The sequence below is a fragment of the Chrysoperla carnea genome, chromosome 1, assembly GCF_905475395.1.
Source record: "Chrysoperla carnea chromosome 1, inChrCarn1.1, whole genome shotgun sequence".
Classification (NCBI taxonomy): domain Eukaryota; kingdom Metazoa; phylum Arthropoda; class Insecta; order Neuroptera; family Chrysopidae; genus Chrysoperla; species Chrysoperla carnea.
The window spans coordinates 95,358,279-95,384,513 of record NC_058337.1 but is presented as its reverse complement, the minus strand read 5'-3'; the positions used below and the strand labels follow the sequence as shown (position 1 = coordinate 95,384,513).

The window sequence follows — 26,235 nt, the reverse complement described above, 5'->3', positions numbered from 1 at the left end:
TCTGTTTATCTGTGTATATATGTGCCTGTCTGTGATATCGCACTTCGGTGGAACCGATTATAGTACTAATTATGTTCAAGTGCGAGTTTAGGGTTCCGTACAGGATAACAACTAGAAAAGAGATGATGACCTTCAAACAGCTGAGCAGATTCTTGAAACATAAGTAAAACACTCTCGATCAAACCTTCTTAACAATAAATAGTATAGAAATCGGTTCATCCGGTTAGTAGCTACGATGCCACATACGAATCGATCAGACGTAATTTTGTGTCTAGGGTAGCTTAAAATTTTTTATTTATGTGTTATTTCGTACGCTTTTTATTCGATGTAACGTTATCGCACAAAAAAAGGCGTTGAAATTACAAGTTTCGTCCTTTACACATAAAATTTCGTAAGCTGTCATTGGATTTCTCAAGATCGATATAGCAATAAAGTGTAAAGACCCCCTTGTGTGAAATGAGACCCGAAATTATATCAGAACTTTTTTTCAGATTTTCAAATTAGATGGCTTTGTCTACCACAAAAGCCGAGGCAGTATTAAGTTGAAAAAGAGGTAGAAGAGGTGGCGTACACGAATACAAACTTGTCTTCAACATAATGATTGCAAATTGACTTTAACATAATAATACTAATTGGAAGTTAGGTTGGAAATACTTTTATGTGTAAACCGGTGCAAATAAACAGTGAAACATTAGATTTTAATTGTAAAGAAATAGCTTTTTTTTGCATAAATGTGCATAATTTTGTAATTATTCTCTGCGATATGCAAGTAGTATCACTTTCATTACTTTGTGTATTCTCTTCAAGGACTAGCTATAAACATTTTATTGTATAGGTTTTACAATAAAATTTTTACGATTAAAAACAAAAAACAAATTCTTTATGTATTGTTTTAAACATAATTAATTATGATACAAATTTTTTACCATTGATTAAATTACTTGCTTAGTAACCCCTGCAGATATTTACAACACAAATCACCGATAGAAAAAATTTACCAGTTACATGAATATTTTCATTTTTATATTAATTATATTTTTATACGAAAATTGTTATTTTCCATCATATTTCAGTCTCTCCGATTTATATTTGCCAAATAAATTCAAAAACTACCAAGAAACGGTTGTATCTGTATCTGTCATTTTGTTATGCTCGCTAATGAACTTTGCTTGACGTTATACCTAGAGTTTAATATAAAAGAAATTCAAATTAAAATAAAACATACTTTTCTTAAGACAAGTTTTGTTTTACTAAAAAGGAGAAAATACTTTATCTTATGAGTCACTCATACATGACAAGTTGTAAAAGCTGGAAGCGCTCAATTTAAATACCAAGGATGATTCGGAGCAACCCAGGCTTTTACCTGTATTCATGTTTTACGGACCCATTAGAAAAATTATTCTCTATTTTTTTGTACAATAAAGAGAAAAGAGAAAAAAGAAAAGCTTGTCCCTTAAAATAATTTTTTATTTAAATTTTTAATTCAAAACTAAGAAAAAATATGTATATCAAATATGGTGAAAGCGATGGAAAAATAAGGTGATACTTACCATAAACGTGCATTGTCATGAGAACCAAATGTATGCGTCAAATGTCAGTTCGATAGCTACAGTGGAAATGGGTGAAATATTTTTTGCAAATTCCAGGACATATATATACAAGTGAAGTTAAATAAAAGCTTTTAATATTCTGCAACATTTTGGGGTCTCTCTAATGTGCTAAGAGAATAAACACGTTTTGTTGTATAACGTCTCATTGATTTGTTTATAGAGATTTGCAATGGACACTTCCATATACCTACAGATTGCAATTCCAAACTCTCCTAAAGGAAGATCTAAAGAAAGCTGGGCCAATAAGATAGGTAGGAAGGACGGCGTTACCGTAAACGTATATTTTTTGAAAATCTAACTAACTCAGCTCTTACATAAAATTAGTAGGGAATGGGAGCAGATTTTAGAGAATGCAAGGACACAAAACAAAGGAATTTGTCGATTATTTCCGTTGGAAAAACTTATCACTAGCAAAGTTATAGAAAATACATTTTTAATATATTTACGGTCAATTTTTCTGTTTATAAAGTTTTATTTCCGATTTAATATGCGGCTCACAGTATTTAAACAATTGAACCGTTATTTTCGCTTAGAAACTTTTTTTCTTATTTATAATTTAATCTTTGTATAATTAGAGATGATTTGTCGTACCACACCCAAAATTTTTACTGAGTTACGATTTCGTATATATTGTATAGTATTGACCAAGACCTTTAAAATATAATTTTTGATTAATTGTATATGAACACAGCATGTCGTTTAGTATTTTATTAATCGTTACATAGTTTTTAAATTAAAGGTTGTACCAAATTTTGCTATGTTTTAGTATAATGAATGCTATTTATTATACACCTAAACAAAATTTCAACTAGTAATATTTTATCCCACCAAAAAAATAAATTACAAAATTATATGTTGCATATTTGTGAGTTATAATTATTTATTCAAAATGATTTCTGCTTCCATTTTAATAAAGGACTACTGAAATTATTTTGTCAAGGTTGGTAGCTGTGTATTATTTCGGAGAGGTAATCACTAATTATCAAATATTTTGTCAAATAATTATATAATGGGACGGAAGATCCATAAATTCAAAATTCCGTCAAGTGCAAGTCGGGCTCGCACGCGAAGGGTTCCGTACGAGATATAACAATGAAAGTGAAAGAATATGCAATATAATATTTTGCAACAAACAAACCTAATATTTTTAAGCGTGTGTAAATTTGGTATAAATAATGTGAACTATTCACCTCCGTTGTTAAATATATGTCCTTGTAGTTATTTTTTACGAAAAATGGATGGGACGTTGAAATTACAAAATAATTACAAATTTATGAAAACAAATGAAATTAAAATACACTTTATACTTCAAAAAAGAATAGATATCCATAGAGTTGATAAATCAAATAAAGAGTAGAGATGATAATATTGTCCTAGTTTCATTTTACTTATAAAATTAATTGGTAGTTAATTGGAGCCCATTGATAGAATTCAACCTAGAACAATATAAAAATAAAGCCCTGGGAAATATCTAATTAATTCATATAAAAGATATTTACTTTCCTGCCAAATCTGAAATATTTTACAGTTTCTTTTAACCCCCGAACTAAAAAAAGAAGGGGTGTTATAAGTTAGACAGCTATGTGTGTGTGTCTATGTGTTTGTCTGTCTGTGGCACCGAAATAACTAAATATTGGCGATGATCTCCAAAATCGATTTAGTTTGGAAAAGGCATGACGTATAAATAATTACTATGGAAATGAATGGTCAAATAAACCTGGTTCAATTCATTTCGAAAAGTGAAATAATTAGGTAATTTAAAACAATAATTCAAAAGAACAATGTCAACTCAAATATTTCAATTTCAATTAAAATATTTCCAAAAATTTGTCCCAAAAAATGACAGCTCTCTAAGTATTCTTTTTATCTCATCTGATGTCCTTGATTATCACTTCGATATTGATTTAAGAAGAAATGTTATAAGTGTAAAGTGTTTATCTGTGCGTCTGTGTGTTTCTCAGTAGCATCGTAGCCCCTAAACGGTCGAACCGCCTCGGTTGAGAACATTTTATAGCAAAGTTTCCAAAAATCGGTTTACAAGGAATAAATCGCATTTGTCGGGGGTTTTTTAAATTTTGTATATTTCATTTGTTAGTATTTTAGTACTTTGGACATTATACATGGATCTTTCAATAAAATTACCTTTCAATGTAATTAAAATTTAATGTATATTAAACATGCGAAAAATCAAACCTATTATTTGTTTGGTTATGCGTCCATTGATTTAAACAGTTGGTTTGTATTTTAATAAATTAAGTAGGTAACAGTTAATATAAAATTTTTGTTTTGAAATTTGTATATTTTTGGTATAATTATGTCCTGATATCTAAATGGCTACAAATTTATTTAGAATTTTAAGCAGTGTGCATTAACGTAAATTTGGAATGCTTTGCTTCTCCGGCATTCTTAGGCAGGCAAGTGAAACATGAAAAACCACACATTTTATACACAAATTTCATTTTATAATATTATAAAATCGCAAGTTCGCTAAATATATGAAAAATCGCGAGTGGCTACCAGATTCACGATCGACTAAGATGATAATCTCTAGTATTGTTACTATTTTTCTTCAAAGAAAATTATCGACCTTTACAAAGTGTATTCTGCATTGAAATTTATCAGACTTGCGTTAAATTATTTACTAATATGCAATAAATTTCAACGAGTGACATCTTTGAATTAATTTCAAAAGAATTATAATACCAATCATATTTTCATGGCACGACATCTTTGAATAGTTTCAAAATTGCGCTAACATTGCTTCATTCCTCTTTCAAAAAATAGATCATTTTAGATAAACTATCACTTTCTGACTGGGAAGAAACTGACTCGTCTTAAAATACAAGGAAAACAATCACTTTCTGAAAGATTTTTTGCCTTTTGTTAAGATTTAACTCCAAAATTTGAAATTTGGATGTAGGTACCCAAAAAAAGGTAAACGTACAAAAAAGTACTGTATTACTACTCTTTAAATTTATTCGCAGATATTTAAAAAAAAAAATGAAGAGAAAATATCGTTTCTGTGTCGTAAATTAAAAAAAATAAATAAAATAAAATAAAATGCAGACTATAAAAAAATTCAAATAAATTTTTTATTTTATGTCCAGAAAATAAATCATTCTCGCTTATTTTTTGATGTTTCTATATTCATGCAGGATATATTACCATTCACTATTATTTCCTGATCCATTTTGAGTAAAGATACAGCCGTTTTATGTTAAATTTTAACCTCTTATATATTAAAAAAAAAAAAAAGGTATTTTAAAACATCAGATCATCAAAAAATATTGTGTAATAATAATAATTCATACTTCGTAAAATTATAATAATAAAACAACTTCGATATTTCAAAACAACAAACAGAAATGTTAAAGATGATGATTTCACTTTCAAAAATAACCCAAATATATTCAAATTAATTTAAAAAATAAATATAAAAAAACTTAATTATTTACTGATTAAACTTTTAATTTGGATATGGAAATTAATAATAATAATAATTACGTAATAAATAATCTCATTAATATCCTCTTTTTTTATTAAAAATTAAAAAATAAATAAATAAAAATTTAAAAAAAAAAAGCAATATGACATTGACATTGAAAAATTATTATCTGGTAAAATAATATTTCCGCTGATGCCAATGTATAAATAAATGAAAGCAACCAGTAATAATTATTAAATATTACCTTGATAGCGAAATTTTAATATTGACTGTCATTAATATTTTTCTTACAAGGAAATGGACAAAATTGGGTTGTTTGTCATAAAAATTTAAATTTTATTTATAATTAATGATTAATTAATACAGCCTCAGATTCAAAATTATTTTACTGGTTCTTTATTGAATGATTTTTCACATTTCTTTCAACTTCTCGTTACGCTGCGCTACTAAATCATAAAATAACTCCATAAAATTGGTAATTCTCTCAATTGTTTTACGATATAAATACGTGAAACACAAAAAAATCGTGGAAAACAAATCAAAATTTAAACTCTACTAAAAAAAATGGGACAGAAGTAGGCAAATTCGTTATTTTAATGTGTTTTAATTTTTAATGTGTTTTAATTTAAAAATGAATTTTTCGGTTTTCAATTATGTCAATTAAAATTATAATGCGTGAAAAAAGATGAAATCCTTAAGCTTTACTAACATTCCTTAAGCTTTAAGTAAAAAAAAAATCATAATACAACTAAAAATCCAAATTTAATTTTAGAGAGCACAAATTATGCTAGTAACATTTTATATTTACTAAAACATGATTGCATTTCCGAATTGTTTGTTTACTTATTTTTTAAAGCGCCAAAGCAGTTAAAATAATAAACTATTAAATTCTAAAAATTTAAAAATAATAAAAACATTATCAGATTGGGTAATCTGGCAACTCTGGTTTTAAAAAAAAAAAGTCAACAAACAAGAAACAGCACACAGTTTTGTTTTTTAAATTCGCACAGGTGTGTTTAACACAAGAAACCTTTAAGTATTTCATAATATTTAAAAAAATTATGTTACTATTATTTTTTTACTATAAACACTGACTACTTCTTATGATTTGATTAGTCATAAACAGTCTCCTAAATAAGAAAGAAGTCGATAATCTTATCTTTTAATTAATTTATTCCATTCATCTTTCAGCGCGCTAAATTCCTTTACTTTATAAATATGGTACATAAAAAAATGAGTCATTTTAAAGGTTTAGATTCGAACACGTTTCAATAATTAATAATAAATTTATGTAAATCCTTGTAATTAATTATTTTATTGTTGTAAATTTTGATCAAGGATTTTGATATCATTTTATTGTTTATTTTTCGAAACCAAAAAGAAAAACAATAGGTACACCAACAGAAATAAATCACAATTCCACTTTTTTTATTTATACGAGAAAAAAAATAACAGGAAAATTGGTTAAAAAGGTATATAGAGAAAACTTTTGAAAATCATTCGTTGTATCCTGAAAAACATAAAAAAAAAACATACCTTTTGGTTTTATTTTTAAAAAGTATTTTTTTATATTAAATAAAAAATCCACAAGAAATTTTCAAAATTAAATCACTTTTACAAAAATTCACAACACACTTTTCACTGAAAGAAAACTCACTGAAATTTTTCTCAATGAAAAATTTTGATAAACTCACTTTTTTGTGTTAAAACACAATAAATTTCAGAAGAAATACTAAAATCACTTAGAATATAAAATTATTCGCGTTGATATTCGTTAATAATTCAAACGTGTTTACACTTTTAAAGTCACGGCGCGAATGATTCTCCGTTGATTCCAGTTTTGTGATATAACCACTCTCAAGTTGCTGCTGCCTGCTGCTCACCGGTGGTGCTAGTAGTAACTGACTGACGCACATTCACTGGATTACTTACTATACAATATGCATGAATGTTTTATATTATGGTATAGAGTTTAGTTGATAATGCTGCTGCTTTACTTTTACTATATCCTTACAAAACAGTCTTCTATGCTCTTGATGCTCCTCTAGTGGTAAAATATGGAATCTAACTTTTTCCTTATTAAGAAGGTATTGTACTAATAACATTGTGTGGCGTTGTGCGAAAAACCGGCTGGTTTTATCATACTCTCTCATCTCTCTGCACATATCGTAAATATAATTGTACAACGAAAGTGAAAAATTGTAATGGAATTGTTTTTATATTTTTACTGAGATTATATTCAAATGATTTTGTTACAAAATCTTAATATATTGAAAACTTTTCAAGATATTATATCCCTTTCGCCTTGCTTACTAGGTATTAACTATCAAGTTTTTTTTGTTTCCATAATTAACGGATTTTTTGGAGCTGATAAATGAAATTATCTGCGGAAAGCTGGTAAAACACATATATGGTATCACAATGGGCTCTATAGCCTAAGTGTGTCCTTTGTGGACAGCCAATATAACCTAACTCAATTTAACGAATTTTGCCCTTCACAACACTATGTATATGAAATAATTTTTGTTATCATGATATAAATATTAAAAACTGTGAAAGAATGCTCTTTGCATTCATATTTTTAATTACTCTACCGAGCACTCTTCGCTTTTTACAAACTTTTATTTAGTTTCACCTGTCCCGTTGTCTGTCTGTAATCAAATTTTGCAAATCTTTGATCCACTTCCCGGTTTCTGATTGAGATGAAATTTTGCATGCACATTTAGTTTAGATGACAATGCATGGTAAGGTTATGGCGTCCTGATTTTCCCATCGCTTCCACCATATTTGATATATATACATTTTTTTAGTCTTAAATTAAAAATTTTAATGAAAAATAATTTTTAAGGGACAAGTTTTTATTGTACTAAAAAGTAGAAAATAATTTTATCTATGAGCCTCATCTACTCCACATGCCTAATTACTTTTCGATTCATTCTTAATATTAAGCGCCTCAAGCTTTTACATATAGTCGGGTATGAGTGACTCATAGTTAAAATTATTTTCTACTTTTGAGTACAATAAAAGCTTGTTCCTTAAAAAGTATTTTTTATTAAATATTTTTTTTAATTATTATTATTTTTTATTTAATTCTACAGTTAGTAACATAATTTTGTACTTTTTAGTCCACATTTCATTAAAGCTCTCTTATGTAACTATAATTTTAATTTAAAAATTATAAGTGACAAACACGTAGTCTAAAATTTAAATGGGAGTAGGAAGTAGGGCTGAGGTGTTACTTGAAATTAATTACCCAAGTTCCAAAAGTGAAGTTTACAACATTTATATATCTACTCTGATAAATCAAATAGAAAACTTGTTTTTAATTACGCACATGAATCATTGACATTTTTACGAGTTTTCCATGGGGTTTCTACTAGATTCTTTGAATTTCTGGGGGAGGTTGTCTTCAGCACTGTCTGGCCCCTCAGGCTCCGTGCTTATTGAAAATCACACTATTGAATTATGAACTGAATAAAGTTCGTTTAATTTAATTCATTGATCAAGACAGTTTTGAAAATAAAATATTGAATACAATATCTTCTTTTTTTTTGCAAATTTTCAAATTAATCATTCATGCATACAAATAAATGGACTTGTTAATATTTATCATTTATATTTTCAAATTCAATTACAATAATTTCATTTATCATGTTTTAAAATATATTAAAGCTATGAAATATTATATACAATAATTTTATATTTAAATACTATGTGTACCAAATAATATAAACATATTAAGAAGGTACAAACTACGCTGTTTCACAAGTTTCGAAAGTTTCACAAGAAAACCAAATCTTTTAACGTCAAAGCTTGTTTTGCGTGTGTATATATGCTTGGACAGAATTTTTGGCCAGATCAAACGATGACCTTTAGCGGTAGAAAAATAATATTTGTAATATTTGAAAGACTTTCGAACTAGTTATAACGAAAAGTCTTTTCTAGAAAGCATTGAAATTATAGTTGGCATCCTTGATAACTGCATATTCACTCCGTGCATGATTTTTATCTCAGGGAGTTACCATGGTTACGACAAGCTATTTTAATATAATTGCCTATATGCTTTACATTGAAAATTTAATACTATTTTCTAACAAATTTAAATAAGTAATTCAATGTACACACAAAAATTGGCCAAGTTTTGAATCGAAAAACTTCCAAGCATAGCTTTAATTCGATATGCAAATGCTCAAAAACCGGTATATTTTGATTTTACCACAATCGATATCATTTGATCACTACGGCTAGAAATTTTTCGCGTTATCTGGACGTACTAAAGGAAACTTGTTCTAATCGTTTGTTACAACAGATATAGGGAGTTAAACTTACGATTTTTTTAATAGAAAACAATACTGAAAGTTAACTGAAATACTGATTTCACCAGCTAATGGCGGCTAAAGTATCCTGCGTCTGTGTTGTTGAATTGTAATCCGTCTACGCAAGTCTTTAACCGTAGCTTTGAACCGAATTGCTTTGGTGTTACTTTAAGAAAGTATTTAAAATTAAAAATATTCTGATTCTAAGTGAATCCGATTTTCCCAGACTCTTATTTTCCATTTTTCAAAATATATTTTCGTAAATTTTTGTACTGGAAGCTATATATATTCTTTCTTCGTACTTTACCAGTTATCACACTATAAAATGAAAATTCTAACTAAATCTAATCACTAAATCATATTCATATTATTATATGCACTTATACTTTTAAAAACAGTTAGTACCTACCTTACCTACAGTTTTAAATCGGTTTGATTAATAATAATACCACTCGGGGGTATAACTAGTTTAGCTATATGATATTCTTAAACTATTTTAAAACATCCTGTAAAACATCTATGTATGCACTATATCCATAGGGTTGTTTGTTTATTCATATTTATTTCATAAAACATGAAATAAGAAATGAAATAAAAATTATGGAACGAGATCCACATACAACTACAAGAGTAGGTACACTAAATGCATTTTATGTAACTGAATTTTACTGGGTATAATGGTAACATACCTGGATGTAATTGCATTCAATTGTATAGTTGTTACCTATCCTTTTACATGATAGACAGAATAAATATTACACAACCAGTAATGTTGTAAAATGAGTACACGAATGACCTGGCACATGTACGAGTATTACACCGATAAATGTAGTTCATTCAAAAATACCAAGAATTCATTCATTTTTAAGTGATCTGGGCTACACAAAAAGTTGCGTTTCTGTCTGTTGTATATGTACCATGTATATATATGAAATATGCCATAGTACCTATATTAAGTTTAGCCCCAAGTTTGTAACGCTTAAAAATATTGATGCTACGAAAAAAAATTTGGTAAAGGTGTTTATAAAATCACCTAATTAGTCTATTTCCGGTTGTCTGTCCGTCTGCCTGTCAACACAATAACTCAAAAACGAAAAATGTTATCAAGCTGAAAACAGCGTGTTCAAGACATCAAAAATGAGGCCGAGTTCGTAAATGGGCATCATAAGTCAATTGGGTTTTGGATCCGTAGAGCCCATCTTGTAAACCGTTAGAAATAGAACAAAAGTTTAAATGTAAAAAATGTTCTTTATAAAAAAATAAACAACTTTTGTTTGAAACATTTTTTCGTAAACATCACTGTTTACCCGTGAGGGTGCAAACTTATATAATTTTTCTAACTCATATACTATTACGAATTTTTCTCTTGAAATTACAAGGCTCGAATTTTAACCAAGCTACTTGTACGTATAATTAAGATTACTGAAATAAATTGTGTGTATCACTGAATCACCTGTATCTACATATTTTAGAATTAAACGTAAGATGTTGTAAAATTGTAAATGGCATTAAATTGTTTATTTTTATCTACAGACTCATCAATATAAAATATTTATGTAGATCGATTAGCCGGTATTGAGTTAGTATGATTCGCATATTATGATTGTAGTATTTTATACTTTTTTTAAATATACATATCAGATCTATAAATTTGCATTTAAGCTAGATATACAGTTGGTTTGTCGGCTATAGTTTATTTGTTAAGGTAGATCACTCCATAAAAACAAACTCTTGTGACAATTGTGCACAATACTTAGACATTTAATCCATACATATTCTCAATACACACACACAGCTGCAATATTCTTCATTCAAGTATTCATAAAATTTTTCGTTATCCATCGTGTAATTAAATTAAATTCTTTAAATTACAGAATTATTGCAACTAGTAACAGATAAATAAATGTCCAATACGAAATTGGAAAATTTCTTTAATATTTTGACTTTTAACGAACGTAAATACTAGTTTTAATGAAAATTAACATTTTTTTAAAGTAATAATTTTCCAAATCTATAATTTACAGCAGCGTTGGCAAAAATATGAAAAAACGGAAAAGTTAGTAGTAATAGTAAGTTTTGATTTAAAAACTGTTGTCAGCTACCAGAATCGACCAGTTGGAAGTGAAAAAAATGGGAGTTTTAAATTAATATGTTTATATGCCCTCTATTCGTTCCTAACTATTGATCAAATTTTGATAAACTTTGATAGGATCTTTTGACGTCTTTTGAGGGTCTTATGAAACCTTGAGCGGGTTTGCACTTGACGTTATCATGTACACATACCCATTGAACAATTAATTGTCAAAAACTGTTATAATTAAATTGGAAAATTAGTTTTAATAAATTTAGTTCCTGTGGACTTGCCATTCGAATTTAAGCGCTTGCAGTTTTCGGTGCAATTCGCATTTGAAATGTTCGTCAGCAAGAAACAGGGACAATCACTACAAGTGTGTGGATTAACGGAAAACCCAAAAAGATTTTGTATCAAAACGCACTTCAATAAACAGAACATACAACAAGAGACTATTATACTTTATGACAAAAAGACGCATCATGAATGCAAGGGTAAAAAACATTTAATTAATAAAATGCAAACTTAATTTAAAAAAGTAAATAATCTCCAACACAAAATTAACTAAATAACTTTGTCCAATTAACATTAATTAACAAATACGATGCTCTTGAGTCTTGTGTATATATCTTAATCAAAAACGTAGCGTTTATTAATGAATGAAATATACATTCATAATGGTAATACAGGGTTCTATCAGCTCAACTTATATTTTATATACAAGCAAAGAAGAACAAGCAGAAGTATGACAAATTACATGTAATATTTTAATCAAGAAATTAATAAGAAAAACAAAAATGAATTAAATTAATAATTCAATTTAAATTGATGTCATATCCGTTTTAATTTATGTATTACCATTAGAAATTGAAACATTCTGTTCATAATAGCATTCTGTTCATAATTAGAAAGAGTTAAAATATATTTTGTATTTGCTTAAGCTGCCATTATCTTTGCTATAAGATTATAGGGAAATAGAATGTTTCGAATATCAGGAGTAAAACTCTGAAAATTTCTTAACATACAAATTATAGTAATAGTACTGTCAAAGAGTCCTTTTTAGGGTTCCGTACCGGAAGAGTAGCCAAGGGGAACGCTGTCTATTACTAAGGTTCGGCTGTCCATCTGCATGTCAGCGGACTTTATCTCATAAGACCGCAATAGTAAGACAGTTGAAATTTTTGACAGAGTATGTATTGTTATTGCTGTTATAACAACATATTATATGAAAGAACGAACTTAAAACAGGCCGCCATGAAAATTATAAAAAAATATTTTGCTCATAATATATTATATCATAGAATTTTGAAGAAAAAAAACCTTAAAAAAATTATGTTTTTTGGAATGTTTATGCATAAACCTATTTTGGGCGAAAAAACACAGCAATATATTTTTAAGTAAATTTGTACGTATATAAATTATAAGCTTTTGTCCACGACTTCGCTTGTGGTAATGATTCATTTCAATGTATTCCATAAATTTATTATTCCATTTAGTGAATCGTTGATTCATTTAGAGAGCCAATTTTAGAGACCCACATGCTATCCTTCAACCCGCTTATTTTCGCTTAGTTCGCACCCTTAAGATCAACGTTTGCTTTGCTTGGAAAAAATTTGTTTGGTTGATTTTCCTTTATTGATTAGTGTACAATATTTATTTTTATGAACAGAAATTGGATACCAATTTTAATACTTAAAATATAAATGGAACATTGTGTTCATGAGAGGAAAGAAAGAATTTAGTAGATATTTTATAGAAACGTAACTGTTTTTCCTTTAGAAATTCACTCCGAGAAATGACCTCTTTAAGAAATGAGATAAAATGTTTTCGAGTCCGGAATATTTCCTCAAAATTCGGGACGATTAGCATATCTAGTCACAATCTTTTCCTACTACGAAAAACAATTCAAAAGCAGATACCAAAATTGTTGCTCCAATAAACAATAATTGCCCTTAAAATTTGATAGTATTAGTTATAATTGAAATAAAAATACTACCAAGGTCTTTGATAATCCAATTCATAGTATGAATATTAATACGATTACTCTTTGATGTCACTACGACATAACAGTGAATCAATATCATTATTACATTTATTCAGAACCATTGCGGTTTTTCGTAGATAAACTATTTGTGGTAAATCTAATTTTATGTACTAGTAAGTTTTATTTTTATTTTTAAATTTAATATTAATATATAATATTTACGTACTGGGTGGTTTAATATATTTAGCTTTTAGTAAAAGTAATACATAATATACATAGTTCGAATTAATGTTCGTTATACCGAAAAGGTTAAGAAGATTCCTCTTTTAAACACGCTTTTAGTAGGTTGACAAGTTAAAATTTGCCCGTTATAATATTGTAATACGCCAGTCCATTTAGATAAATAGAAGGACTGATCCGGAAAAAAATAACAATAACAATTTCCTCAAATTTGACCTGTTTGTTCATCTGGAAAATGCTTTATAAGAAATAACTTTTTCATAATTTTAATAAATTCGATGGAAAAGGATTTTAGTTTGGGAACAAATGCTTTGAGCTAAAGTCCTTTTTAATAGATTTGATTTTTACGTTTAATTTTTTAATAATTAATATATGAAATTTCTTAATCCCCCAAATTTCTTTACTTTTAACTAGTAATAAATTATGCCGTTAATGTTGAAGCACCCTTATTTACTCCATTACCTGGCTATGTATTGTAGCTTACTGATTGTTAGGTATAATCAGAATTCACACCATTGTGTTTCTTATAATGAGTATCTGGATGTGTGTAATTAAAATACGCATTTTCTTGTTAAAAATGTGTGCGTAAAATTTTTTCTCCGAATAATGATGAATTTTATCGGTATAGTAATAGGTATGCTGTATAATGTCTTAAAAACTATCAAGGTTATAACTACTGATTCATTCATGAAGAACTCTATATTAACATTTCCGTGGACGGTGAATCATTTATTATGAACTTGATCGATTTTGGTGAAATTTTCTGTATGTGTTTAGGTGGGTCTCTGGAGAGATACGATTCAAAATTCGATCCGAGTGATGGCACTGCAATCGGGTTCAAGTACTTTTTTTTCAAAGTTCGAATATCTAAAAAACGTTTAATTGTAGCTGTAACGGCTTTACAATTACTACAGAGTACTAAAATAGATGTGACTATTACGACTAATCAACATTTAATCATTTTTATTAATTTATCAATTATTATGGAAATTTTTATCGAAGTAATTTTAAAAAATGATTAAAAATATTTAATATAATTAGTTCGTGAATTTAAAGAATGTGTCTTGTTTAATAAATAATTATATTATATCAATCAATGCAGGTCATACGAAGAGTCATGTCGTACTTTGATAATCACTCTGGCACTGGATACTATTATTTTTTTTTAAAGAAGTTATGTCATTTATTTAATAAAAAAACTCGCGAACATCAATTAGGTCATATTTGCCTCTCATCAAGTCCTGGTTATTGTAAGATGATTTTTATTGCAATGAGATTGTTATTCTTTCATATTTTGTGGGAGTGTACAGGTGCAGAGAAGTTTAAACAACCACTAAAATCCCTGATATTTCATTGTTCACGCCGATATGTTTTATTGTAACATTCATCAATAACTAGAAAGATGTGGAACTGGGAAGTTGTAACTCGAACAAGCATTTTCTTGACATTAATTCTAAAAAAACCAATTAAATTCCGGATATTCCTAGATTTTCAGATTTCTCAAACTTAATTTGGAAAGTTTTTGGAAATAAGCGCGATAACTTTTAAATAATTGTAAGTCTGCGAAAAAAGTCTTAGCGCGTTTTCCGTTGTATTCGTGAGGAAAAACTCTTGAACAAACCGGTTACCAAACCTTAGCATTTAAATAGTGTTCTATAGGAACTAAAAGACGGATACTTCAAAAATACTACCTCCCGGTTGACCTTCGATAAAGTGTATAAGTCTATATTTTCGTAAAAATTATGGTTTAATATTTAAATAGAAGATAAATATTTATGTCTGTAATTATAGTACAGAAGCTAGTTAAAATTTAAGTCAGCAAAAAAGATACGTACGAAAATTTTATTTAGACAGAATAGAATTAAACGGTTCAGAAAAAGAAGGGAAATTGAAATTTTAATAAATGCAAGAGGACTATGATACGAAACATTTTGCTACAATAACGCTCATGCAGCCCCTTTAGGGGGAGGCAGAGGGGGACTTTTTCCGCGGACTTAAAATAATTTTAAAGAAATCGATTTTAGTAGTTTAGTTTTTTTACAATGTGCGCAAAAAGAGCTAAGGGTTGCCCACCTATATGAAATTCTCGATTAGCTCCTGTTCACACTGTTTGTTGGTGTAAATAAATTTTTCTGGAATGCCCTGGTAATATGGAGAATATATTTCAACATCGTATAGCTAACAAACACGTTTACGTTATATATATTGTTTTATCTCATTTTATTTTAACTAATACTATGCGACCTGACCTACATTCTACTGACGTTGTAGGTGTATTGGGGTAGTCATAGTTTATAGGTGTAATTATATAGAAGTTTTAAACTTTTTCACATTAATTTTATGAAAAATACTAAAATAAGACTATTGAATCAATATCATATGGTAAAATTCTGGTCAAATAATCACATAATTTGCTAAGACAGCACCTGCTTAGAAAACAGTAGGCTAATGGGTCATCACGCCGCCGCTCAATATATAGACGGATCCTCAATAAATATGATGTTTTGTTTAAATATAAACAAAAAAGTTTAATTTTTCCTAATCCATTTGACTTTCCTAGGCGGTGGTCGAAAATGGCCAAATTATGTTCATGAATACACCACATACACTAAACAAATATTTATATAAATAATAGTTTGTATGAACAATTAATTATTATTATAAATAATTAATATTATTTTTTTTTATAATTTATAATAAACAGTTTAAGTACTCCGTTGTTATTTCGTAAACAAATCAACTGTTGTTCATCTCTTGAATATGAACGTGATAATATCACATGCCAATCAATTAATTTTTCCCGTCTTAAAACATTAACTATTATTAATTGAATTTTCTATATAGGGTGTCGTGAGTACATACACAAATTTAAAGCGCATATTCCTTGATCAATTTGAAGTTAAAAATATCTTTTACTCTCTTGGTTAAAGCTCAGTTGTGAGGAAGTTATCGGCAAAGGCAGATTATCCATTAGGCACACATAAAATTAATTATTGTGTAAGTATGCAAAAAATTACAATCCGTTGATATTGACATTGATATGTGCAGCCATTTAAATGCATGACAGTCGAATTCACATAATTTCAGTAGAAAAGGAAATTTTAATATAAATGAACAGCCTTGGAACTCGCAATTGTCAAAGAATATGAAAGGGATACAAAGAGGATACGGAAGAGAAGGCTAACAGCAGATGAATCTGCCAAAAGTATTACTACTTTATTATCTGGTCGGGAAACATTTCAAGTGGCAGTATCTAGTAATTATGGACAGGGCTTTGGTTGAATTTCAAAAGAGGCGAGAATTGTACAGCAATTTTACAGTAAATTTTCGTTTTTAAGGCAATTTGATAAATTTAAACACTCAAGAAGTTCAAATTAGAGCAAGTATGTTTGTTAGTAACGATGTATTTTGGCGGTTTAGAAAAGCGATTTTTTTAATGAATGTATCTATCTGGGTTCTTATTTTACAACGATAGCTTGGACTGGAGAACTACTCCGTACAACCAACTTGATTTTACAGGTTCTAAGAAAAAATGAAAGAAAGTAAGAAATGTTAAATGAGGACTCACGAGATTTAATTTTTTTACACAATCGTTTATATTTTTGAAAATGCCACTTTAATCTCAATAGTAGAAAATGAAATTACGAATTTTAATAGTCTTTCTTAATAAATTTACTAGCTACTCTATGATTTTAATTAAAGAACAGACTCAATTTTAATTAGTTTAAATGTCAACAGATAAGCATTAATTTGGAAACAATTAGGAAAAAAGGGTTAATACATCCGGTAAATCTTTTCATGCTTCTTCTTTCATATGTCTTTTTAATGAAATGTGTCAAGGTTTTGTTAAATCGGAAAAACCAATTGACAGATTTAAATTAATATTATGTTATTTTATCATTAAAAATTTTATTAAATCTTTTTTTACATGGATGTATGTTTATGTTATTAAGGTTAATGGTTCATGTAGTAGAATAGTAAACTTATAATTACTTCATTTTATTTTTTGCATATTTTGATTCATTTGAACTGATAAGGTTACTGCAAATTTATTGTACTTAGATTTCGTAACTTTTATTAGGATTATGATCGACCCTAATATTAAATTAAAGAAAATATTTACCAGGCACTGGAATGTAAATGGATTTGAGAATTTTCAAATGTATGTAGCTAAGTAGAAACAACATCGACTAGCTGCTTGCAACACTTGATATTCTTGTAAATATAAAATGATGTCTGCTCTTTTGCAGTGTAATATACTATTCAAAACACCGTGCTTTTATTGCACTAAACATTTTCTACTTAAGTCAAAAATTGATATTTTTATGTGTTACTAATCTCAATGACTTTCCTGTTAAAATAGAAAAGCCTGCGCTATATTCCTTTAAAAATAACATTTAGTAAAAGAAGCTAGTACCATAAGTTACTGCTCTAATCATAATATAAAGTATTTTTATTCAGATTTGTGCCGAATGTATCCGGTTTTGGAACAACATTCAAACTTAAAGTATCTATCATTTATCTCTTTTGAGTTCTTCAATTTTAGTTTATATCTTTTTAAGTAAAATCCTTTTTTTCCGAGTTACAGCTAGTTACTTTTTTATTAACTAAATGTGCGCATGCTTCGGGTGTACGCATATATCCCCTTTTTAATAAAAATATAAAAATGGCCTAAACGATTTGGCAGATAAACCAACTAATTGTTAATACCAAAAAACTAACTACTCTCCATCTATAAAGTGTTTTTTGTACTAATGATGTAATCTAAAATCTAAATGTAAATAATTTATGTGTGCAAATATCTAATTAACCAAATTAGTCGTTGCATGAATCAATTTTATATTTATAGAATGTTTTAATTATGTAATTCTGATAATTGTTGTCAATTTAAGTAAAAATGTTGTAATGGAATATATAAAAGGCATTGTATTATAGTGTAGTATGAAACGAGCTTAACATACGAATCAATAAAATGTTTTAATTTTTGTCTTTTTACCTATACTCGATAATTTTTCAAAAAGTATCTGCCCTCGTATTTACAAAACGAAGTGGAAAATTTTAATTCATAAAACGAAAAATCAGATATCTGCTCATTTTCGAGAGAAATGAAAATACAGTATGTATTTGGTTTTTTATAGTTCCCGTTTTCATGGTCAAATAGATGCCAACTTTGTTATTTTTTTTTTAATGGAATCACCTTTTTTTACATATTCTTTCTTGGAAACTGTTTTTGTACCTTTAGACAAAAATACCGTCAAAATAAGTTTAGTCTTCTTATTCTTCTACAGAGTGGACTATTGTAATCAATAAGTGAACAAATATTTTAGGGAGCATTAAAATATACAGAAATTTCTCGAATACAACTATTTTGCTTCAAGAGCGGCATTTTTTGGACACACTTTAAATCCATTTTTTTTTTTTAATATTTTGAATTTAATTTAGGTACTCAGTTAGAATTTTTACTCTGATCGATGAAAATGGTCCATCTTTGTGTACTTACATCCTTAATTTGACATGAATCATTCTTGAATAAGTATTATGTAATGGAGCGAGCCTACAAGACCTTTGCCGTATCAAACTGGGTTATGCATATTTAATATAATTTATAAACTACAAACAAAAATTGTACCATGACTATTACTTACTGTGCCAGAGTTTATTGTAACGAAAATAGGATGAACGTGACTATTTTATTTATGTTTCCATTAAATTTTTTTTTTATCAAGATAAAATATAAATTATGATATGAATTTGTAAATGAAACAGATTCTTCATACAACACATGTATATAGAGCTACTAAATTAATTTTTTTGGTGATGACTTGTGAAATTTCTTTATACATATATATTATTTACTAGCTGCGCTCCGCGGTGTTACCCGAGATTAAATGTGAGTGGCTACCCGCGATTGAAAGAGATTTTGAGAGTTTCTATCGTTACTGTGTAAATTGCTATCTTATAGAAACCGTATATTTTTCCGAGATAAAAATTAGCCTATGTCATTTTCTGACCCCTACGAAAAATTCAAACAAATCTATCCAACCGGAACCATACATTTTACCGGGATAAAAAGCCTGTATAGCGTACGTGTTATTCCAGACTATAAACTGTCCCTGTGCAAAATTTCATCCAAATTTGTTCTCTAGTTCTTTCATGAAAGAGTAACAAACATTCATCCATCCATCCATTCAAACTTTCACGGTTATAAAATATATCCAGACTTTAAGGCAAGCAATTTGAGGAAATTTTATATTGCATTTAACGTCATTGGCTTATAATATTACGATTAAAGCTTGATTCCCAAACAAGATTTTCAGAGTTGACAACAACAATGGACTTGCCACAGAAACCCTTTTGTTTTAGCTTCTGAGCCCTGTGAACAATTGAAATTCTTTATTTTCTACCAAAAGCTAAATCTCATTTCTGAAAATATGTTACCACTTCAATGGGTAGACTCTTATCGTGTATTATGTTTTTGAAATACACAGATGTCTTACACATTTAAGTGGTAACAGCTTTTTGAACAAAATATTTACCATTTACTTGGTAATATCTCATTTAACAACCCTGTATATCAAACTATCGACTCCAAAAACAATTGAATTCATGATAAAACTTTCGTATTTGATTCTAAGCCTTAAGAAGGATAATTTTTTGCGAATATTTATCGTCTGTCTTTCGAATATCTGCTATCTGTCTATCGCATAATTATCGAAAATCACGATTCCTATTATCATCTTGTTTCTTTCGTCTCTTGTGGCATGACTAATATTATGGCATCTAAGAAATCGTCTTCTCTTCAATATAATTGAAATAGAAAAGTGTTTTAACCTTAATAAAATACGTATGCCATTTATATTTTCTATAATAAAATTATTACACGTAATATTCAATAAGGCCATTATTTTCTAAAAAAATTCAAGGTGTAAACATATATATCAAGGTGATAACAAATCATATTTTTATACAAAAAAACAATCAAAGTTTTATTTAATCCATAAATACCTATAAATTATTTACTTTCTAATTTGTATTTTTAAACGTGTAATTTATTTCAATAAAAAACGTATATATTTTCATTAAATTTATGATGTCCGGTCAAAATAAAATATACACCTCTTTACTATGTTCAATCAATTGGTAATTTGAATATGCGACCGGAGATTAGGTAACTAAAAAATTTCGTTAGTAATTTATTTTGTGAAATGCTTAGATCTATCAACTCTGTTTAATGAATATTTAGGTACACGAAGATTCTGCATCTGAAAAAAAAAGCTATCAATTTAATTTTCAAAATCATAAATTGGATTTTATAGTGCTCATTTTTTATAATCATCATACATTTTCTGGTTTTTGGTTAACCAAAAATTTGTTTTGGGGAAATTTTTGGGTAGAATATTATTATTGTAATAATGTGGTTATAGTGTCCGACAAATCCCCTGCTGCGTTTTCCAGAACGATAATTCAAATATGACGTGATCATGCTCATTTGAAAACGCAGCCTTTTCGAAAAAAATCGTAGAGAAAAGTTTGTTTGATAGACCCGTCAAAAAGAAGCCACTCACGAAGTTTCAAGTATTTATCATTTAAAAAAACCTATGGTGTCCCACGGTCTAAATATAATACTGAATAACAGCAATATTTAGAGAGCTGCCCTTTCCAGGGTTATGGATCCAGCTAATTTATTTTTATGAAATTTTCCATTTTCAAAATATCAGTCTACTGACACCAGCTTTGGTGAGTGTCGGTCCAAAATCTACAGTGATCGGAGCTTGATGCAAATTTTTAAATAAACTAGAAAGTTGTTTGTATACATTCATTAGAAATTGATTTCGATGTTCCATCACTAATTGTTTTTGCATTCAATTTTGTGAAATCTGGCCAATTTTGGAAAAAGAAGTACCTATCAATAAATTTTCTTTTATACCAGCACTGTAATTTAAAATTTTTCTCTATGTCTAAATGTATTTAATTGTTAGAATTTGGATACCAAAACTGACTCCAACTCGATATGGGGAGGTTCCTTGGACCTTCCTTAGTACCTCAACCAAATGGTAGTACCCTAAATATGGGGGGACCCGCGTAGGGCAGACGGTCAGATTAGTAAAAACAAAATTGCGATAGGTGAATTAACTCAAGCGCGTCAGGTTAAGATATGGTGGAGGTACTAAGGAAATCCCCTCTTCGGCTCCCCTACTATAGTGATACTTTCAACAACAAAAAATACAGAAGTAGAAAAGGATAATAATATCTGATATATCTTACATATTTCTAAACTCAGTCAATATAAATAAATAGACTGTTAGAATTTGCTATGTGTGTTATATCGAGCCTGTTCAATGCATATTTTAAATAAATGGTAATAATGCTAACGCTTAAATGCACACAGATCATGATAAATACTGCTATGCTATGATGTAATTTAGATGTTTTACTCACTTGTTTAAAATGACGTCATTTAAATATTTATTCATTCATATAAGGTAATCAATATTTATAGAATCTTTTAATTAAAAATTTTATATAGTTTAAAGGTGAGAGTGTAAGAAGTTGGGAATGACTTTTATACAATTAATCATCATAGTTGTAAAAATTGAAGCACTTTTAAAACAAAAAATACTTTTCAAAGGATCTTTTATTAAACACAAAGGGCAGAAATTAAATTATACCAAATGAGATCCAAAAAGTCTTCAGACAAAAGTTGTAGGTAAAGTACTTAAGCACAATTTTCCGTTAACTAAAGGTTAATTAAAAGGTCGTGGGGCCCAAATATAGCCCTTTATGCCCAATTTTACAGTTTTTTTTAATGACTTTTTTCGAGTAGGAGGTTGAAAATAGTATGTATGCCGGAACATGTAGGGGTTTTTTTCAAAGGTATTTGAAATTATTTTCCCTGAACATAAAAGGTGCAGATTCTTTGATGTTTCAATTACGTATCCATAACTATAATATTTGAGTAGCTTTGATCAGCCGTAGCTCGAAAACGACTCATTACAAAATTTTGTGGCCGTAAGAGCTCTTGATCAGGACGATCCGATGAAAACTTTGAGGATGATTTGAAAAGTTTCACAGAAACTCATTTTCCTATCTAATCATGCGAGATCCTTTTGCCAGCTATCTTTTCACGGTTTTTATCAATTCTAGAATTATCTACTAAAATTCAAATCAATATAATTGTTTATTTGATTGATTCACTTCACATCACAAAAGGTAATCAATGAAATGAAATAACTAAATATAAAGTATGGTTGCCATGTAATTAAACTAAACTAATACATAATAAAGTTATTTGACCTTATACAACATTTTCTATAAATAGTGTCATTATTTGGGTGCATCAAATTAATGGATAAAAAATAAATTATTACATCATTATGTTATTAGTGAAATTTATTAAGATAGTTGTTTTTGATTTGAAAATTTCGTTTTTTGCACAATTGAATAATTGTTATTTAAGGAAATAAGGCTTTTTTTATTAATGTATTCTAATTACATATCGTAAATCGATGTACAAATGAAATAAGTAACCATTTGTCTTATCTTTAGCGGGATAGTCTTGAATTCTAACCCTTCAATCCGCAACTTTAAACTTGTATGAGGTTGGTCATATATTTTAATGTTGAAATATGGAGAAGAAATGACAACGACTAATTGACGCGTTTAAATCTACTTTCTGAGGGCAATTGGCTGTTTTTGTAAGCAAAGTAATATATACGGGATGGTAACCATGGATCTCATTGATCTTGCATACGAACAATAAAAAATAAGAATCACTATGACAAACTATATCTTACCTGATATCATTTTGAATGTTTTACATAACTTCTAACCGATGACCCGCTACATTGATAAATTCAAAATATTTATGCAATTTTGCATGTTAAATTTCAGTAATTCTGAAAAACCAATCTCTTTCAGCTGTTTTGCATAACGGAACTGTTTTGTCAAACAACTAATAGTTATGAACAAAAACAGCTGATTCGGCAACAGTGGCGTAGCGTGCCTTGTCGGGGCCCCATATAAAAATTTTTTTTGAGGCCCTTATATGGAGGTAAAGATTTTTCACAAAAGAAAAAAAAATTGTGAGAAGTAACATTTATTTATCACATAATTTACCCATTTTACAAATAAAAATCGAATTTTAAATATTCACTCTCCTTGCCTTTTTATCGGCAAACTGATTTATTAAATCATTTATGGCTGATGATGATTTTAGTTTTTCTAAAGTTTCTGCCTCTATGGACAATAGTGAGATGTCTGACAGCCGTTCTTGTCCCATCGAAGTTCTTAAGTAATTTTTTATTAGTTTTAATTTTGAAAAACTTCTTTCTGCCGTTGCGGTTGTAACTGGAAGGGTCAAGAATAAAAAGCATGCTGTGATTACCTCGGGAAACCTGGATGCAAGACTATTGAATTTTACTAGCAATAATTCAATGAGTTCTTTAATGGAATAAATTTTTTTAATTTCAGAATTTAAGCATGTTTTTAGAGCCTTTAATTGGTCACAAAGATTAAGTGAGATGTCTTTACTGTATATAGCAGACAGTTTTCCGGAAGCGTTTAATATCTCTTCGCTTGAAGAAGATAGGAGTTTCTCCGGTTGTAATATTTCGAATATACTACTCAGGTTGCAAAGGCTCTGAAATCTTTCTTTAGTTTGAGAAATTAATATATCTAAACAGCAATAGTATACATTGACTTTGAAATAGGATTCCGGGTCGGAAATTCTCTCATCTTGTGATAACTCATCAAAAAAACGCTTCGTTATCTTTCGCCTACTGTTTTTAAAAACAGTTGTTACCCCCCACTTTTTTGATAAATCTTTGGATTCATTTAGCAAACTATTAAATATTAGATTATTAAATTATTATAATTAAATTAGATTATTAAATTATTATAGAATTTTGTCATTTGTAAAATAAAATAAATTAGAAAGTTTTTATTCTTTTTCCTTACATACTTTGGGGGCCCCCGTGGCCCGGGGGCCCCGTATAATTGATACGGCAAATACGGCGGTAGCTACGCCCCTGTTCGGCAATTCATCTATGACATAACTATTATATATATTTCGAGTGTGTAGATGTTAGTGACTGTACCCCTCTCAAATGTAGGGACCGATTTTGATTAAATTCTTGTGTGTATTCAAGTGGATCCGATAATGGTTTTAGATTAACCATTCGGTCCACTAAAACTATTTGTGAAAGTTCCACACGAAAAAAATTAAATTTCATTAAATGGTGGAAGCGCATATAAATCATTTATAACTTTATATTACAACATCATATGCTCTACGTAGTTTTAATAGTATTGAGGTATTATTTATTATCATTCAGGTATTGTTGTCAGGCTGAGGGCCAAGCTAAAAGTCGAAGGTCAGGTCGTGGCCTGTCCAATAGATAGGAGTAAAATTTAGGTTTAGCAGGATAGAATGGAGTTTAGCGGAACGGGTGACTCGGAATGGGTTTAGCGGATTAGGCTAAGGGAGATGGGTTTAGCTAGCTAGCTAAGCATAGTAAAGGTATTATGGATTGGAGGTACGTTTCCACAGAACAACGTCTATCGAGTCCGTTATCATATCTGTAAAGATCGTGTAGCGTTAAAACCATTTTTTATGTGCACCAAATTAAAAAAAAAAACTTTTGCATTGTTAATGTAAATTTTATTGGTAGCAAAATTAAAAAAGTTTTCTTATCCGAGAAACGCAAATTGAAAAGAATTTGTTAATGATATGATTTCATGTATAAATGTCCTGTAAAATTTTATTAATTTATTTACTCTAGTAATATGTAATAATCATCTGAGTACATAAGTATTTAGCTTGATAATAATATTGTTCATCATTTCATTGTTATTATAGTTTAATGTTTTGATCTCGAAATTTCGGCCAAGGTCATGATGCCATTATTAATATTAAGTATACACATATATAAATATAAATAATAAATTAATGACTCTCATTATACGTTTGGGCGATGATCGTTTATCAAAAACTCCATTTGTAGTTCTGCCTAACATTGAATGTAATTATCAATCTGCCCCCGCATGTCTCATGCAAGTAGGTAAATTATAATGACAATTGATTACTTTTGTCAAAATAATCAAGCAGACGTAGACGTGCAGATTATTTAAGGAGAACGAGTGAATTTTCGAGATATTAAATAGTACAGACTTTAGAAGCATGTTAATTAAAATTATTTAATTTTTATATGAATAAACGAAATTTGAATTTAGCAGACAGAAAATTTGTTTTCTCTTATAACACTCATCTCGCGTCAGTGTAACTGCGCAAGGTGCAAGACGCACTTCATCCCTGATTAATAATATTGGCTGCGTTTGGCAGAAAAAAGCACTAGGAAGCGCTTGTAATCAAAATGGCGATTGTTAAACGGTAAGCGCTGTCAAATAGTAAATGCTATTTTCCTCTAGGACGCTAAGTTAGCTTTAACCGGGGAACCTAACCTAATTTAAATATATGTTTGTAAATTATTCATATTAAAAATTTACCAATAATGAATAATATATTAAATAATGTACAAATATACTAATTATATAATTTTACAAACAACTTA

The 26,235-nt window shown here is 28.7% G+C and overlaps 1 protein-coding gene across 1 annotated transcript in view; it reads left to right on the top strand.

The window, feature by feature from the left end:
- Nucleotides 1-26,235, top strand: part of LOC123290623 (mitoguardin) — a 187,924-nt gene that overhangs the window by 157,845 nt on the left and 3,844 nt on the right. The gene's annotated exons all lie outside the window — the stretch shown is intronic.